This window comes from Rhinolophus sinicus, linkage group LG01 (genome assembly GCF_036562045.2).
Source record: "Rhinolophus sinicus isolate RSC01 linkage group LG01, ASM3656204v1, whole genome shotgun sequence".
NCBI lineage: Eukaryota > Metazoa > Chordata > Mammalia > Chiroptera > Rhinolophidae > Rhinolophus > Rhinolophus sinicus.
Genome location: NC_133751.1, coordinates 98,047,315 through 98,066,023, shown reverse-complemented (window position 1 = coordinate 98,066,023; position 18,709 = coordinate 98,047,315). Strand labels below are relative to the sequence as shown.

Below are 18,709 nucleotides of genomic sequence, written 5' to 3'. Positions count from 1 at the left end.
ATTTTTTTCAAAGAGTGATATAATTCTAACTCTTTTTCATGTGGCATGTTAGGATTAACTTCCAAGAAAACAGATGCCTGCACTTGTTGTGTACACTCACTCACATGCGCGCGCGCGCACACACACACACACACACACACACATTTCATTGGAGTTCCAAAAGTATGATAATTTGGCCAAATAAATAGGAATATATTATACATCTGCTTTATGACATGTCCACTTAAGACAAATCAATGATCCCACCCTATAGGCTCTTTCAAATTTCAGTACCATGGACAAAGACTGAAGGAAAACAAAGGATTTCTATCCCCCCAAATCCTACAGCCTGGTGGGGAATCAGATACTGAAACAATGTCATAGTGTACAAGGTAATGAGGAAATGAGAAATAGGGAATACCTAACTTTGTCTAAAAAAAGGCAGTCTTGGCTCTGACATGGTTTACAACCGGTGGAGAATCAGAAATACAGACAACAGAATATGAGATGTTAGTAAGCAAATTTATTTACAAATTACTGGAAGTCAGAGGAAGAAAAAATTGACTCAGTCTTAGAAAACAAAGCAAAGTTTCACAGAGAAAGTGACTTTTGCTATAGGACTTGGCAGAAAGAATGAAGTAGAAGTAATTGACAGCATAGGCCTCAAATCCCAGCCTACTCAATGAAGATACTAAAAACTGGACCTTTCCATAACCTTTGCTTCCCAGAAACTTGAAGTAAATGGTCATGAACCTATTGTGTTTGTTTGAACCAATTACCTGCGTGTGATGAGCAGTAAGTCCTGTAGCCAGAATCTCTACAAGAGTTAGGCTGATAAGTAGGAGACATTGGGTGGGGGGTGCGGAATTCACCCCTGAGAATGGCAGTCACACTTCCTGAGCATTGCAGTATCCTCATTTCACTTCAATGGAATTATTCACAACTGTGCATATGAATGGCAACTTCTGGGAAGATCAGACATCTCCTGAACTATTTTGTGTTATCTCCTTCTTTATGTAACTATTGCCTAAAGTGGCTGTACACTTGGCCATTAAATAATCTTACTTTGATGTCCTAGATTTCTCTGTGCATATCTCCAGTCTTTCTTGAAACCCATATATCTGTAGCACTTTTTATTTCAACAATACAATCTAACTAAGCCTATTTCTAGAAAACACCAACATTTTGTACCAGATGTATCAGGGGTTGTGATTTGGGGCAGAGGCAGCCCACTACTAGAACCCCATGTTTGGGGTATTGGCTGTCATGTCTTGGTGAGATGTAGAGCCACACCTACTGCCACAAAACCCAAAAATGCCAGGAGATACTTGCTCCCTCCAATCTGTAAAATGAACTCTGCCAATCAGAGGCTCCCTCAGACCCCCTGATGCAAAAAATTTAGAATTCTAAATTTAGTGATGCAAAAAATTTAGAATTCTTTCTGGTGGCAGTTGTGGTGAGGACGGTAGGGGGCTGGTGGTGGTGAGGGCTTCATGACTAGTGTCCAGTGTCAAGCCAAGGATGTAATAACAACGCTCCACACTGGCTGCTTGAAAGTCATCTCTTTAGCTGGAATTCTAACTCCCCGACACACACTTTCCTGGTTCCTTCCTATTTCCAAGCCGAATTCTCTATCCATTTTATCCTCTCAGCTGCCAGATAGGTTTCCAACAAATTTCTTTCTTAAAGGCAGTATTGATTTTTTTTTTTTTTCACTTATAACAATGAAACTTGACTGGCCGAGTTTTTCCTAAGTGACAGGCTGTGTAATGTATAATTGTGTCTTGTAGTACTTCTAATTGGACAATGTCTATAGAAAATGCATTTTAAGACTGTCCTAACAACTGTTAAGTGACAGGTGATGGAATCTCAAAGGAATGATGTCTTTCTGATTGAATATAAAGAAAGATACATGAATTTGAATAGCTCACATGGATTCCCAAACCCAACGGAATAAACTTACACTAGACTGCAATGCTAATGCCTGCTAATTATAACCAAAAGATGGCTGGTTAATGAATACAACTTATTTTCCAGTTTAGAACAGTCAGAAAAAGGAAAAAAATGTAGGAGATGGAAAGAGCAGTTTGTTAGCAGAAGGATTGAACATAAAAATGAATGAGGGTGCTACAAGAAGGAATACACCATTCATTTATTCATTCAAAGAACATTCAAGGAATATTTGTGTGTTAATGAAGGGAGATACAAAGAGAAGCATAGGGGAGTCCAGCTCTCAACAAGTGAATGAGAATATAGACGTGTAAAAACTTAATATAATGATACAAAGCTACCAGAATTACCTATAATATTCCATAGGCTTGTGGATTCATTTTCTATGGTTCATAATATGAATAAATCACCACAAACTCAATGACTTAAAATAACTTGCTTTTCTTATTGCTGTTTTCCATAAGTGAGGAGACCAGGCCCAGCTTACCTGGGCCCTCTGTTCAGAGTCTCATACAGATGCACTCAAGGAGTCATCGGGGCTGGATGTCACCTACACTCGGGGTCCTCTTCCAAGCTTATGAGGCTGTTAGCGGAATATATTTTCTGGCAGCTGCGGAAGTCATAGCAGTTTTCTTCTTCAAGGCTAGAAGTCAAGAGAGTCTCAAAACGTCTTTAACAGAGCTCGTGTGATTGGGTCAGACCCACCCAGGATAATCTCCCTTTTGATTAACTTCAAAGTCAACTGATCAGAGACATTAATCGTATCTGCAAAACCCCTTCACCTTTTCCATATAGTAACATAATCTCAGGAGTGATATCCCAAAACATTAGCCATATTCTATTGGTTAGAAGCAAGCTCCAGGTCCCATCCACACCGAAGGGGAGAGGATTAGACAAGGTTCTGGGTCACGGAGGGGAACATTTCTGCCTACCACAGCTTGGCACTATCTTCAGTCCTAAATGTATGAAACAGAAGGAAAGTTAAGGAAGTGACAAGCCAGAAAGAGAAGTCTCTCAAACTATCAGCCTAGCCCTTCCACTGGCGTAAGGCCTTTCGCCTGCAGGAATCAGGTCTTAAACCCATTGCCCAAGAAAAGGTCAGAGGCATTTTCAGTTTCACTCAACAAAGCTTTGTGCTATCCATTTCAGTTCAGGGCATCCCAGGAGAATATAAAAAGTTCCTGTATTTAGTGGATTTATAGCTAAAGAGAGAGATAGACAAGGACATACCTTCTATCCCACTTGCGTTGGCAAGCACTCAGATTAGCAGTGATTCAACAACACTGTCTCTTTTAAAGCTAATGTATTTGCCCTCTTTTCCCAAGCCCCTATAATTCTCCATATCCATGTACATGTTCCTTTCAAGGGATAGGTTCTTTTCATAATTTAGAGAAAAGATTGAGCCCAACCTCAATTTAATTAATATGTATGAGATGAGGAATGGAGTCACCTTTTAACTTCCTTAGCAGTCCCTCTTCCCACTGCAGTGGATAGGACCAGAGAACATCTGGCTAATACCAGAAAGATATGGAAAGGTTCTGGTCCCCTTAATAAAAGCTAGGCCTACAAGGCTTACCTTTCATTGTTTGATAAATGTACCTTTTGCTGTGATTTTTAAAACCGTTCATTCAGAACAGTCTAGGAAAGGCCCAGTTGACCGCTTCCATTTTGCTCGCATGTGAGAGAACGAGGGTAGCCACTGCCCCATCCTCATCTTGAAAGGGACCATCTGCTACTTGCTCTCAGGTAGGTGGAGTATGCAGATCTGGGGAGGCTGGGCCTTTGAAGCTTCTTTCTGGGCACCCTGGATCTTCCTGCATTAGAACCACCTCCAAAGGGGTTGATCAATAGAGCAAGAAGAAAAAATTTCAGGGTGCATTACCATATTGCATCTTGTGATATTTTGGAGAATACTCCCAAAGTGCTGATCGGGGTGTGAGGTAGCCTGGAGGCTGGAAAGGGACTGACTTGCAGCAGTGTGTCTGAAAGAAGAAAATGGTGGGATGCCAGATCTTCATGGATGCCCTCATAACCTGAGCAAGTGTGTCTCCTAGGGACTTAAGAACAGAAGAGAAAGCACAGAACCATGCTACTGCCCCTTACCTATCATCCTAGAGATTGGGAACCTCTCTGTAGTATAATGTGACTTTTATATCCCGTAACCACAAATACCCAAGGCCCACAGTCTTAGCTTTGGACTCTACTGTTTGCCTTTGCTGACATAGGGTTCAGTTAATTCATTATATGGCCTTCAAAACAATAAAAGTGGGAATATCGTATTGTTGGCACTTACTGACATTTGGCCAAGAAAAAAATTTAATGACCTCATAATCCTGTTGTGTTGAAATTTATTTCCAAAAACCCTTCTTCATTATAACATAAGGTAACAGTAGAATGGCATTTATATTTCTGCACAACCCTTGTGGATAGGAAGCATAAGATTCCCCCACTCCCACCTCATGTGCTTCTCTAGTTGGGGGAATAAAAGTTATACTTTCATGTCAACATCCTATAAGAGAAGGCAGCAAGTCCCAAATGGGAGTTATAGCTTATACAAATTCAGATACCGCAACCAGACTCCAGAGATTCTGATTCAGCAGGGCTGGGTCCCCAGCATCTGTACAGATTTTTAAAATAGATCATACATTAATATTAAGCCAAATTTTAAATTTCAAAAGGATATTCACATGAAAATATTTATTTCATTTAATCCTCTTGTTTTACTCTATGGGGACAATTATTCTTACAGTTTCTTTTCTATCCTTCTGCGTATATGAGCATATAGAAACCAGAGAAAAAAGATAGCATCACATATACTCTATTCTTTACCTTCTTTTTTTCATTTAATAATATATATTGGAGATCATTTCATGTCCTTAAAAGCACATACCTTCAAAGCATTTCAATAGATTGATATACAGGTAAAAATCTTTAATGTGCGTTAGACTCTTGCAATATTCTCTGGGAGCAGTTCTGTGCTAGAACCATACCAATTTCAAAAGATGACATCTAATCCACATTCTCTTTATCCTTACATACCAATCAAAATTTACCTACCAATCTAAGTTTGCAACGTTTTTGTGATTAAAATATAGAGTTCTTATGGGACTGGCTGGTACACTGGGACCTTTGCCCTAATGGATCTAGGCAATAACTATTTCATATAATCCTAGCCTTTTTATTATGTTTACTTTTGATGTTTGTCATGAAGACAGCTAACAGGATTGGAAAGTATTTTTTTTGCAAATATTTACGCTCTAAAGACTCTAAACTGTACATTTAAGGGCAAGACATTAATTGATTATCCAAGACAGGTGCAAAATCAATCAATCAATCAATCAATCAATCAATCAATCAATAAAAGCAAGCTTAAATACCAATGGCTAAGAATTTGGACTTCAAACAAATTTTACTTTCTTCTTGAAATTTTTATTTTGTTCAAAAGCATATAGCTAAATAAAAGTTTAAAAGGAGTCATTTTAACCTTCAACTTTAATCTAGTTTGATTGCTTGTTCAACTTGAACCAAAATTAATCTGGAAATTACACTGAACAGACTAAAATGATAACACACACACATGTATACATATCAAGAAGCTTCAAATATGAGAATCCCCAATTTACAGTTAGTAAGATGGGAACGGTAAAATAGTTTCCATCTTACTTTAGTTAGAATTTACCCAGCACAAGTACTTTGCTGTTTAAATATTTATTAATGTGTTTAAATATTAAACAGAAAACCTCTGTGATACTAGACATGCACTAGAACAAATTAGAATTGGTTTCTGCGTTTCAATATTGATATTCTCTTTGGGAACAACTGAGAAAAAGAAAACTTAATGACAGAAAATTGCACTCAGGGGCATCCTCAAAGCCAAAAATAATTTATATGCACCATATATTTATAACTAAAAATTTAGGGAACTTTACATATTCTTATTTCTTAACAAAAATAAATAAAAACTTAGTACACTTTTTCCATCTTGGACTAAGTGGTTGTGGAATGCAAGTAAAATGTACATAGTTGGGAACCATTCTCTTTCCTTTTTTTGAGGTAAAACCTTTTTTAGGCTTTTGCTTTTTGATATTTTGGTCTTGCCGAACATAAAGTTGGTATTTGAAAAGAGTATATTCTGCCTATTTTTGTGACACAAAGAGCACTTATTGGGTTTACAAAAGTAAGTACTTGCCTTTCATATTTTTGATAAAATAACGTACTAATAGTTGTTGATTTTTCCACATTTTAATTTGATTTTTTACTAATTCCATTCTTACAATGATAAACAGATTTTTTCTCTTGTCTTCATATCTAGGTGACTATCCAAGCCTATGCCCCAAATTTAACCACAAATGTGAGTCATAGAATGAATATGAATAAATCACAGGGTTAGAAATAGATTTTTCCAACTTCAGTACAATTAAAAAAGAACTCAAGAATCTCAAAGTTTTAATTCAAGTTCATACTAATTCCAGTATATAAGTGGTCGGGTCTACATTAATTTATTGCTCTAACTCAGGCTGTTTTCACTTTTAAAAGATAGTGCTCATTTTTTCACTATATTCTAGTGCTGTCAGGCATTCCTTTTTTTTTTTTTTTTTCAGTTTCAGGTGTACAAAGCAACATAATAGTTAGACATTTAAACCCCTCTTAAAATGATAACCCACCCCGCAAGCTACTACCCCTCTGACATCATATATAGCTGTTACAATACCATCGACTATCTTCCCTATATATAATCCTATGATTATATATACCTATATATTTAGTTATAGTTGAAATTCAATATTATTCTACTTTAGCTTCAGGTGTACAGTGCATTGGTCAGGCATCTACAGAGTCTATGACATGATCTCCCTGATAAGTCCAGTGCCCATCTGGCAACTTACATGATCTTTACAACACTGTTGATTATATTCCCCATACTGTATTAACTATCAATTTGTATTAATACCTTCACGTTTTTCACCCTGCCCTCAACGCCATTCCCATCTGTCACACTGATGATCTAGTAGCTATCGGGCACCATACCTAGTTATTACAATATTATTGACTACATTCCTTATGCTGTACCCTACATCCCCATGACTGCTGTGTAACAACCAACTTGTACTTCTTAATCCCTTCCCCTTTCACCCATTCTTAATCCCCCTCCCATCTTAAAGAAATCCCTTTAAGATTCCTTATAATACTGGTTTGGTGGTGATGAACTCCTTCAGCTTTTTCTTGTCTAGAAACTCCTTATCTGTCCTTCAATTCTAAATGATAGCTTTGCTGGGTAGAGCAATCTTGGTTGTATGTCATTGCTTTTCATCACTTGGAATATTTCCTGTCACTCCCTTCTTGCCTGCAAAATTTCTGTTGAGAAATCAGCTGATAGTCTTATGGGGGCTCCCTTGTAGGAAACTAACAGCTTTCTCTTGCTACTTTTATAATTCTCTTTGTCTTTAACCTGTGGCATTTTAATTATGTGTCTTGATGAGCCTCTTTGGGTTTATCTTGTTTGGGACTCTCTGTGCTTCCTGGGCTTGTATGTCTATTTCCTTCACCAGGTTAGGGAAGTTTTCTGTCATTATTTTTTTCAAATAGGTTTTTAATTCCTTGTGCTCTCTCTTCTCCTTCTGGTACCCCTATAATGTGAATGTTGGTATACTTGATATTTCCCCGGAGGCCACTTAAGCCCTTTCAATTTTTTTGGATTCTTTTTTCTTTTTGCTATTCTGGTTGGATGTTTTCTGCTACCTTATCTTCTACATCACTAGTTGGATCCTCTGCTTCATCGAATCTACTGTTGATTCCCTGTAATATATTCTTCATTTCTTTTATTGTATCTTTTATTTCTGACTGGTTCTTTTTCATGGCTTCCATCTCCATTTTTATGCTTCCTATCTCTCTGTTGAAGTTCTCCTTGAGATCATTCAGCATTCTTAAAACCAGTGTTTAGAACTCTTCATCTGATAGATTATCTTCATTTTGTTTAGTCCTTTTTTCTGGAGCTTTGTTCTGTTCTTTTGTTTGGGACATGTTTCTTTGTCTCCCTATTTTGGCTGCCTCCTTGTGTTTATTTCTATGTATTAGGTAGGGCTGCTATGTCTTCTGGTCTCAGTGGAGTGGACTTATGTAGTAAGTATGCTGTGGGGTTCAGTGGCGCAGTCTTTCTGGTCACCTGAGACACATGCTCTAGGTGTGTCCCTTGCGTGGGTTGTGTATACCTTCCTGTTGTAGTTGAGCCTTGGTTGATAATTACACATTAGTGGGAGAGACTGACCCTTGGGATCACTGGTTGTGAGGACTGGCCTTGACTACAGTGGAGGAGTTGTTGTGTAGGGGCTGACCCTATGGAACAGGATCTGCCTCAGCAGGACTCTGGTGCCTGCCCAATCTGTCCCTTGGGTGTGTTATACTTGGAGGTGGCTGGTTAATGCTCCAGCTCATTTTGAGGCTGGCCGCTGGGACACCAGCCCCAGGACCACCTTGGAGGGGATCCACTGTAGGTCTATTTTAGCCACAGCCCATGCCTCACCCAGGGCCAGAAAGAAATCAGCAGATGGCTGCTGCCTGCTATGTTTGGAAGTGCCTTGAGAGGACAAGCCGTGAACCAAGGCTGGCTGTCACTAGTGTCAGCTTTGGGCTTCTCAGCCAGAGGTACAGGACACACTCAAGTCAGATGCTGCTTGTCTGGGTCCATGAACTTTTGAGAGTCTAGGAAAGTCTGCAGCTTTAGCCAAGGCAGGTGGTCTGCACAAGAAAGCCACTGGAAGTGGCCTGGGTGTGTCTGAAAGTTGGGTGGGACAGGGTTTCAAATTGCCAGGGTGTGGCGAATGAACAGTGGAAACTGAGATATGGTGGCTGCCTACATCCACAAGCAGGAAAGGGGGAGGGCTCAACGAAGAAACAATGGCCTCTGCCAGCTCCTCTGTCTAGGAGAAAACCATCTCTCCAGTCCCCATCAGAAGTCAGAGAACCCAGTTCCCCACCAGTTGTCCCTGCTGCTTTTCTAGCTGCTGCCCCAGTGCTGGAGCTCGGAGAGAGTGATTCCACTAGTGGGTAAATCTGCATGCAGTCCCTTTAAGAGGAGTGCCTTGGAGTGCAATCGCTCTCAGTCTCACTCAGTCACAATATCAGCTGTTTTTCACAACCAAAAATTATGGGGACTTCTCTCCCTAGCACTGGAACCCTGGGCTTGGGTAGGGCTGGGACTTCTAGCACCTCTGGGGGGTTGGAGGGACCCCCCCACAGCCAAAATATCCCTCCCGACCTTAGTGGTCACACATGGGTGTGGGATCCGGCCTGTGCCGCATCTCTGCCCTTCCTACCAGTCTGGAGGTGGCTTCTTCTGTGCATCCGTGGTTGAAAGGCTTCAGTTCAGCTTGATTTTAGGCAATTCTCAATAATGGTTGTTTTGTAGATTAGTTGTAATTTTGATGTGGTTGTGAGAGAAGGTAAGCACAGCATTTACCTACTGTGCCATCTTGGTTCAACACAGGCATTCCATTTTATCAACATGGTGTCAAACACAAACGTATGTCCTATTTTTTAGAATGTGAATTAATTTATGTTGCTTATTAATTTTTTCAGGCATCTTACCAATATTTTTAAAGTTTACATTGATTTTTGTAACTTGGGAGAAATATTACCCTTTTGTTTGATACTGCATTACTGTATTAGAAGTGATCAAAGTGGGTTGATAAGTTTATTTTCTAAATAAGCAGACACTAGCTGGTGATGCATGGAATTATTCTTAATTGAGAACAATTGTATTTGTCAACAGAATAGAGACTTTTAGGAAATACTTTTAAAAGGCAAAACACTATTGATACTAGTTCTGACTAAACTATTAATATTGTATGCTGACTGAGGTACCTTAAAAATAGAATACAGGAGTGGCAAAAAAAGACAAATTAACTCTTCTCAAGCAGAATTCTACCTTAATGTGCACTATACCCTTACAATATTTTTTTTCTTCATAGTCTATTGTCATTTAAATTGGGAAATAACCGTTCAAATGAATATACTTTCATTGACTCAAAGGATATTTACATTAGTCTGGCACTGGCTGAGTTTCAAGAGTAAATAAGGAAAACAGTTCTTGCTGTCAAAAAACTTATTGTCTACTAGACAATAGGTAAATACAAGAGATACAGGTACAAGGATATGGGTACATTCAGGGTAACAAAGACAGATGTGATTACTTCTAATAGGGAGGGTCAATGTAATGGACTGAATGTTTATGTCTCCCCTACAAAATTTACACGTTGAAATCTTAATCTCACATGTGAAAGTATTAGGAAGCGGGGGCCTTGGGGAAGTAATTATGTCAAGAGCACAGAGTTCTCACTAGTGAACAAATCCTCAGGAATGGATTAGTACCCCTATAAAGGGACACCAGAGAGCTCTCTATCCTCTTTCCACCATAGGATACAAAGGGAAGTCAACAGTCTGCAACCCAGAAGGGGGCTCTCATAAGACTATGACCACACTGTCATCCTAATCTCGAACTTCCAGCCTCCAGAATTGTGAACAAACACATTTCTGCTGTTTGTGCCACTCAGCCTATGTTGCTTTATTACAGCTGCCAGAACTGACTACGATAGCCAGTAAAGTCTTCATAGCAGCAGTAATGCCAGTTGTGTCTCAAGGTGAATAGACAGAACAGCATAAGCTAAGGCAGCAGCTGAGGTACCATGTGATGTCTGGGAACTTCAATAGTGCTGGTTGGCAGCCTGAGGGTGTGGTGGGAGCAAGAAGAGCACAATAGGAATTCAGGCAGGGAAGACTGGCGAAGGTCAGATAATGTAGAGCCTGTACCATGCAGAGAAGCCTGAGCTTGTAAAACTATGTTGTCTATCACTTGTTTTCAATACTTTTGAAATATTTTGACTATCACTTCTAGAATTGTAGCTCCTTTTCCTAAGAAATACCATGTGGAAACTCAATATATGGAGGTCAGATGAGTTTGTGAACTCATCCTAGAAAAAGTGCCACATAGCTCATTGCTGAATATCACTATGGTCACCTTTGAAGCACTCCCCTTGGGAAGCTATGCACTGACACCAGCGCCTAGTCCACCCTTCAAAGCAATTGTGAAACGCTTTTTCTGGAATGACCATCAGAGCTGTTGTCCTATTACCCTTGAGGTCCTGAATGTCATCAAAATGTCTTCCTTTCAATATTTCCTTAACTTAAGGTAACAAAAGAAGCCATTGGGGGCCAGATCAGGTGAGTAGGGAGGGTGTTCCAATACACTTATTTGTTTACTGACTAAAACCTCCCTCACAGACAGTGCCGTGTGACCTGGTGCATTGTGGTGATGCAAGAGCCATGAATTGTTGGCGAAAAGTTCAGGTCGTTTAACTTTTCATGCAGCCTTTTCAGCACTTCCAAATAGTATACTTGGTTAATTGTTTGTCCAGTTGGTACAAATTCATAATGAATAATTCCTCTGATATCAAAAAAGTTAGCAACATCATTGTAACAAGTTCATGAACTTAATTGACATCCCTTCATATATATATACAAATAAATACTAGGGGTACCAAAAAATGTATACACATTTTAAGAATGGAAAAAGCTGTATTAATATATACTGATAACAAAAGATGAATGCAAGTCCCATTTGACTTTTGCAATTACAAGAGGTGCTCAGAGTGTCCAGACATTTCTGATTACCACGAACTACTGCTTGAGCAGCGTTGACCAAAGTGTCCACTTGTATGCATTTTTTTGACACCCCTGGTATATATATGGGCCCTCACTGATTGAAGTGAGTGTGAAATGCCGAGTCACTACAGTGATACGAAGACCTGTTTCAAATGCTCATCACAAAAATACATACACTCAAAGAGCAAGCACCTTGTCTTTTGAATGTTGAGGATGGCATGTCTACTCAGCCCTTGGCCCACAGGATAAAAGCTTTTATTCTTAGTTGTATTAAAAATATGAAGAATTAATGCAATAATGGAGAATGTAGCAATATGAAGGAAAAGCTTATCATTATTTTTTTAACAGTAGACATCCCTACCCCCACCTAGGAAGAGACCTGCTTTTGTTTTTAGCAATGTCCTGAGAATGAGGTTGGATGCCACGTATAGTAAATCCAGCTAAGAAATGCATTACTGTTTTTTTTTTTTTTTTTTTTTTTTATGATTTTATTGGGGAAGGGGAACAGGACTTTATTGGGGAACAGTGTGTACTTCCAGGACTTCTTCCAAGTCAAATTGTTGTCCTTTCAATCTTAGTTGTGGAGGGCACAGCTCAGCTCTAGGTCCAGTTGCCATTGTTAGTTGCAGGGGGCATAGCCCACCATCCCTTCCGGGAGTCAGCTCAGCTCAAGGTGCCATGTTCAATCTTAGTTGTTGGGGGCAGAGCCCACCATCCCTTGCAGGAGTCGAATTGGCAACCTTGTGATTGAGAGCCCATTCTCCAACCAACTGAGCCATCTGGCCACCTGGGAGCTGAGCTGCAGCTCATTGACTTCATTCTAGTTGCGGAGGGTGCAGCTCGCTGGCCCATGTGGGAATTGAACTGGCAGACCTGTGGCCCAGAGCTCGCACTCTAACCAACTGAGCCACCCGTCCGCCTGCATTACTCTTTTTTGAGCTTTCTATGTTTTGCTTAAATTATTTAAAGTTGGGAATATAGTTGATGCTGATGATAATACAGTGGTTTGCTAGATGCTGAGTGAAAGAAGAGGGAGAAAAGAAAGAAGAGGGGAAAAAAACAATTTAGATTGGGAAGAAAGACATGAAGAATCCTTATGTCTAGTGAGGATTTTGCTTAGGTTTCTGCCACATGGTACGTGAAGGGTCACATTCTCCCTCTGTCTGCAAAACCTTCAGTAAACCATCCATTTCTCATTACTGCTAGGCAGAGTTTTGAGGCTTTGTGAGGGACCCAAAAAGTGCTGGAGACAACTTCCATTGGGGTGTGGAGCCAGGTGGAGGCTGGCCCCAAAAGCCTCCATGGGTGAATTTCATACAGGTGAATGATTTACAGTATCCTAAAACCCACCCCCTCCTCCCATATTCACTCAGAAGATATATGTCACCTTAACTCACTGTTAAAATTGTGATGTGTGATTGTGATGTTAAGGTTGCAATGACATCTGATCCCCCACTTTCCCTGCTACTTTCACCCTTCCCAGCAACTGATACTAAGTTAATATCAAGTGTTTGGACAACCATGAAGTGACCAGGGGTCATTTTGAACATCAGTCCCTAGTTCCTCTTCTGCAGCTATAAAATGCACCTACACCAAGAACTAGTGAGAATAATAACTATCAGGGATACCGGTTCATATTTCCCCTGAATAGAAAAGTCCCAGCTTATTGATTTCCTGTCATAACTCTGCTGAGAGTATCAGATGCCAGGTTCAAGTCAAATGATGAAGCAGCCATAAAAAGCCATGCTCAGGGAGGGTTAGCTCACCTTCATAACATACACGTGGGGTTCATCTCGCTATCATCCCTTTGGAGAAAAGTAAAGGAGTGAGGTTTTGGAGATGGTTGTTTTGTTTTTGGCAGACCCCTAAAAAGAATGGCTCACTTACATGTCTGAAAAAGAAAGAGCAGTTCAACTATTGATATATGCATACTCTTATGGGGCAATACAATGGTTAAGAGCCCAGACCCAAAAGCAATACTTTTCAAACATGAATGGATGTATACATTACCTGGGAATCTTGTAAAAAATCAAAGTCTGATTATATAGGTCTAGGATGAGGGGGGAGAGTCTGCATTTTTAATAATATCACCAGTGATACAATTCTGCTGGTCCATGTAAGCCACATTGAGTAGCAAAATTCTAGAGTCAACTTATATTGGTTCAAGTCTTGGTTCTTGACTCCACCAAGCTGAGTGACCTTGGGTAATATAACATCTATATGCCTCAGTTTCCTCATCTGTAAAATGGAAATCATAATATTCTCTACTTCCTTTGGTGGTTGTGAAAGTGACTATTATATATAATAGTACACTCAGAAGAATATCTGGCACGTGGTAGGTACTCAATAATTATTTGGTGAATGAACTACTTAGCAACAGGACAGGAGGGGGGCAAGGCCCTGAGCTTTTGAATCCAACTCTTTCACATCTCCCCAAAGGAGTTATCTGCCTTTTCAGCTTATAATTTGGTACCATTGGCTGCCTTTGAGTTAACTCTGTAGAATCCTATGTAGGGCTCAAAAGAACAAAATAGAAAGCCTCTGAAGAAGATAATGAGAAGTCCTTTTTATATTTTCACCTAAGGGTGGCAATGATCAGTTTTATATTTAAGAAAATCACCGTGAGAGCAGATGGGAGACAGAGAGTAGGAGTAGGAGTTAGACAAAACTAGAGCTGGGGAGATAAGCTCCCAGGCAATTATAATAGGCCAGGGAACAGACAAGAACTTGAGATTAGGACAGTGGAGAGAGTTGGGGAGGGCAGTCAATACAAGCACCAGTCCGGAGGTTGATTTGGCAAGACATGACATTTACTAGTGGGCACAGCTGACCCTCAGGGAAAAGGGTGTGAAAGGCTCCCAGCTTTCTAGCTCAGGTAGGAAAATAGATTTGGGGGACCATTTTCAAAGACAGAAAGTAAAGGGAGAGGGAATAAGTAATAATAAAATGTATGGATCAAGTAGAAGGGGAATAGATAGTAATAAGATTAATTTTGGACAAGTTGAAAGTGACTATGGAGCTAGATAACCACAGGCGATTAAAAATTCAGGTCTGGAGCTGGAAGACATATGGGTTGACCACACAGATGTGCAAGTCCTCAGTATTTGTGTATTAAGGCGTGGAAGTGAACAAGTCTCTCCAGGAAAGCATGAGGTGCAAAAAGAGGTGGACACAAAATGAAGGCCATGAGGGAGACTGAGAAGGAACAACGTGAGAGGTGGAAACAAAGTCGAAAGAGAGGCATGGCAGAAGGCCGGTGGGAAGAACCCCACAGCAGTAAGGGAATGGCCAACAGGCCAAATTCCACAAAACAACGTCTACCCTCCTGGAAACCAATTCTTCCTATGCGATTTATTGAATCTGCCAGAGTCCAAAGGCTAGAATCTTTGTTTGACTCATCCTGCTTCCTTACTCTCTATATTTAAGGCATTAAGATCTTCTTTCTATTCCTTGATATCCATCCCTTTCTCTGTAAGCCCAGTTTCATACGCAAGTCTAAATATACCTAGCTGACATAGAAACTTCCTACATGTTACAGCTGTGCCCAGCTTCCTGAAACACCTTTTTCATTGCATTTAATTTCTTCCATATTTCACAATGTATTTTTTAACTTGAAAAATGTTTTTTGTTTAGGAACATGAGTGTGTATGTATCTAAGTATTAAGAAATGCATGAGAATAATAAATATCAAATTTAAGATGATAATTACCTCTGCAGAGGGTAGGACAGGGATGGGGAAAGGAGGGCAGGAACTTCAACTGCATTAATAATGTTTGATTCTGAAGCTAGGTAACAGAATCATGGATTTAGGTTTCTGGATATTTACATAACAAAACTATTTAAGAAATACATTATAATGACAGCACCCTGAAATTTAAGTTTTTAAGGTTTCAATTTGGGACTCTGCTCCCTGTCTCATTTTATTTCCTACAGTTTTTTTTTTTTCCTACACAATTTTCTTTGGTGTTCAAATCCTCTGTACATTGTTCAAAAAGGTCATTGGCAAGTGTATTTCTTTGTCTTCTTCAGTCACAGTGTCCCCCCGCCAGGAATGCATCTCCATTCATAGGTATTTCTCTCTAAAATCTTTGTTGCTAATTTCTCCATTGGATATGAACTCTTTCTCCTCTGAAATCTCATGAGTGTATGTTGGTATGCGAGCACATGTGTGTGTGATTCTTATCTATCACTTCGAAAACCATTTGTGTGATATTTGTCTTACTACATAGTTCAGTAATTGTAACCTTGGTTGTGATTGCACATTAAAATTATCTGGGGAATTCTTAAAAAATATTGGTGCCTGGGCCACAACTCAAAGTGTCCCTACTTCAGAGAGGCCGGACTAATAGAATTTTTTAAAAGCTTCCAAGGTGATTCTAATACTAAAGTTATACCCTGATCATGCTGTGAAGACAGGGGCAACCTCTTTTTAGCCACCTCTGCACCAGCACAAAATTTCACATATATAATATGTGAAATATGTGAATTTAAACTCAAATACAAATTTTAGTCAATAAAAGTAGGGAAAAATTAATAATCTTAAGAAATTGCAGCACTATTCTTCTTTTGACATTACACTATATAAAAAAAAGTCCACTTAACAGTAACTTGACCTTTAGTAGTTCAGTGTCATGAATATTTGGAAGCAAGTTACCTAAATGTGCAAACAAGAACAGCTGTACTGAAATCAAACACTGACTAAAGTGATGGTAAATACTGTAGACCAAGGAGCCAAGGCCATAAAAAAGAGTGTTTAGTTCCACTGTTTCACAAGTAATCGTTAATCCCAGAAGGGATCAGAGTAGCAGGAGATAAATGTAAAGGTTATAGCCTGCAGAATGTAGGATATTTACTTTTAAAATGATAATGCAAAGATGTTAAAAAAAATTGATCAGAATGCTATGCAAATAGCATAGGGAAAAATGCAGAATCCTGTTCTAATTCTAATTAAGTCATAACTAGACAACTTGTGTGTTACAAATGGTATTTAAATGGCTAAAGTTGTTTAATATATGATACTTATGCTAAAATTATATGTTTCTATTGAGAACAAGAGTTAAATAATTATTTATATCATTGGCATCCCATCAGAAAAGACAATGAATTTTTAATCCAATTTTTCAGAAGGAAAATTAGTAGTTTATACTAGCCAATTTTTAATGTCTCTTCCAATGCTGAGACTTTTTAACTAAATTATTTCTACTGATCTATCTTCAAGTTCACTGATTCTTTCCTCAGCCATGTCATATCTGATGATGAGCCCATCTTAGAAGCCATTCTTCATTTCTGTTACAGTGTTTTTAATTTCTTGCATAGCCTTTTTATTCTTTCTTAGATTTTCCGTCTCTGCTTGTATTACTACTCTGTTCTTGCATGTTTCCACTTTTTTCATTATAGTCTTTACCATATTAATTACTTATTTTATTTTATTAAAAATTTATTTAGAAACTGTTTGTTTTCCATCAACCTTATTTCCATTTTCTGTGTAAGAATCTGTGGACCACTCAGTGGTTGTTCCTACCCACTCAGTGGCCTGAGCAGTGGGAGATGCTGACCAGTCTTCAGTGGTTGGCTGGGCACTTCAGCCTTCAGAAGGGAACTGCTAAAAGGCACCGAGGGCACCTGCACACCTTCAGACCAGTCTGCGACATTGGGTTGAGTAGCAACAAATTCAGGAGCTGGAGCAGTCCATTCACCCTGAAATTCCTCCTTGGTCACAGCCTTTCAGCAGCATCCAGCTCTTTCTTCTCAATCTCTTCAAGATCTGTGTATAAGTAGATAACGGCATGAGCTGCCACGGCTGCCCATGGGTGATGTTCCAGTGCATGTACAGAATTAATTACCCAGGACCTCATCCATCACGTCAGACCTGCTGAGAGAGCTCCCTTATTGTTTCATGGGATGGCAGCATCCACACAGTGCAGAGGCGAGTCTGTGTTACACAGAGCAATGGTAGGCAGCTTAACATAAGAGTCTCTGTGAGAGGCTGGTGGTCAGCCTGGGATCAATAATCACCAGAAGTCTTGGCTCTTGGAAGGCTGCCTGGATCTGGTTCCAGGTTCCAGGTGAAGTGACCACCAATAGGAGTGTCTCCAGTGGCAGCAACAAACATCAGCATGACTCACTGGCCAATATTCTTGGATGATATGACAGTGACATTAGCCAGGATTTCAGTGGCAACAAACTGCCAGCAGAAACTTCTCTCAGGTTCTCTCCCAGATTTATGATGTAAATGACATCACTTTTCCTTTTGTAGATATGTGATTACATTTGGAAGTCAAAGTTGATGCCACCCAAATGCGTTCCTGCTATAAGGAATTTGATAACATCCTCCTCCTTCATTTGTAGGACACCAAGGACTCTGGATGTTGTGAAAATTTCCCTTTAAGTTACAATGAGAACCTAGAACAATGCTGTATGGACCCCTCTCTGGGTAGTGTGGAAAACCTAATCATAGTTATTTTAAATTCCCTGTCTGATAATTCCTGAATCTGTGTCAGATCTGAGTCTAGTTCTAATTCTTGCTTCATCACTTCAGACTGTGTTTTTTCTTGCATTTGGCAGGCCTTGTAATTTCTTAGCTGAAAGGTGAATATGATATGTCTGAATAATTAGAACTGAGGTACATAGGCCTCTAATGTGAGGATTTATGTTAGTTTTTCCTATGGCTATAGGCGTAAGAAACTTCAAATCCCCCTGGTGTCCTTGTTCAGTTTTCCCCCTTGACATTGGGCTTCCCTAAGTATGCCTCCTTAGAGAAAGTCTGCAGGGCTTACAGCTGTAACCACTGTTAGACTGGAGCCCTGTTGGTGTGGCAGAGTGGTGTGGGCAAGGGGGAGCATTTGATAATCTCTCAATGAAACGTCAGTGTTTAGTGGGCCATTGTCCTTGGACTGTGACCTTCGCAAGTGTTTCTCCAGTGGTATAGTGTCGTGCGGTAGACCCTGCTCGCTGCGCCATTTGTCATGTGGGGCAGCCTGCGGGGTCTCAGCTCCTGCTCCCCACATAAGAACGCAGGATATGGTGAGGCCAAAAAGGAACACCCACAGAGACATAGGTAGGGGAGTCATACTACTACATTCTCGCTGGCAGTACTATAGTCTCACTGGAGGCTGGATCCACA

At 39.8% G+C, this 18,709-nt stretch overlaps 1 pseudogene; it reads right to left on the bottom strand.

The window, feature by feature from the left end:
• LOC109456492 (small ribosomal subunit protein uS2) overlaps positions 1 to 18,709 on the bottom strand; it is a 141,717-nt pseudogene that overhangs the window by 6,226 nt on the left and 116,782 nt on the right.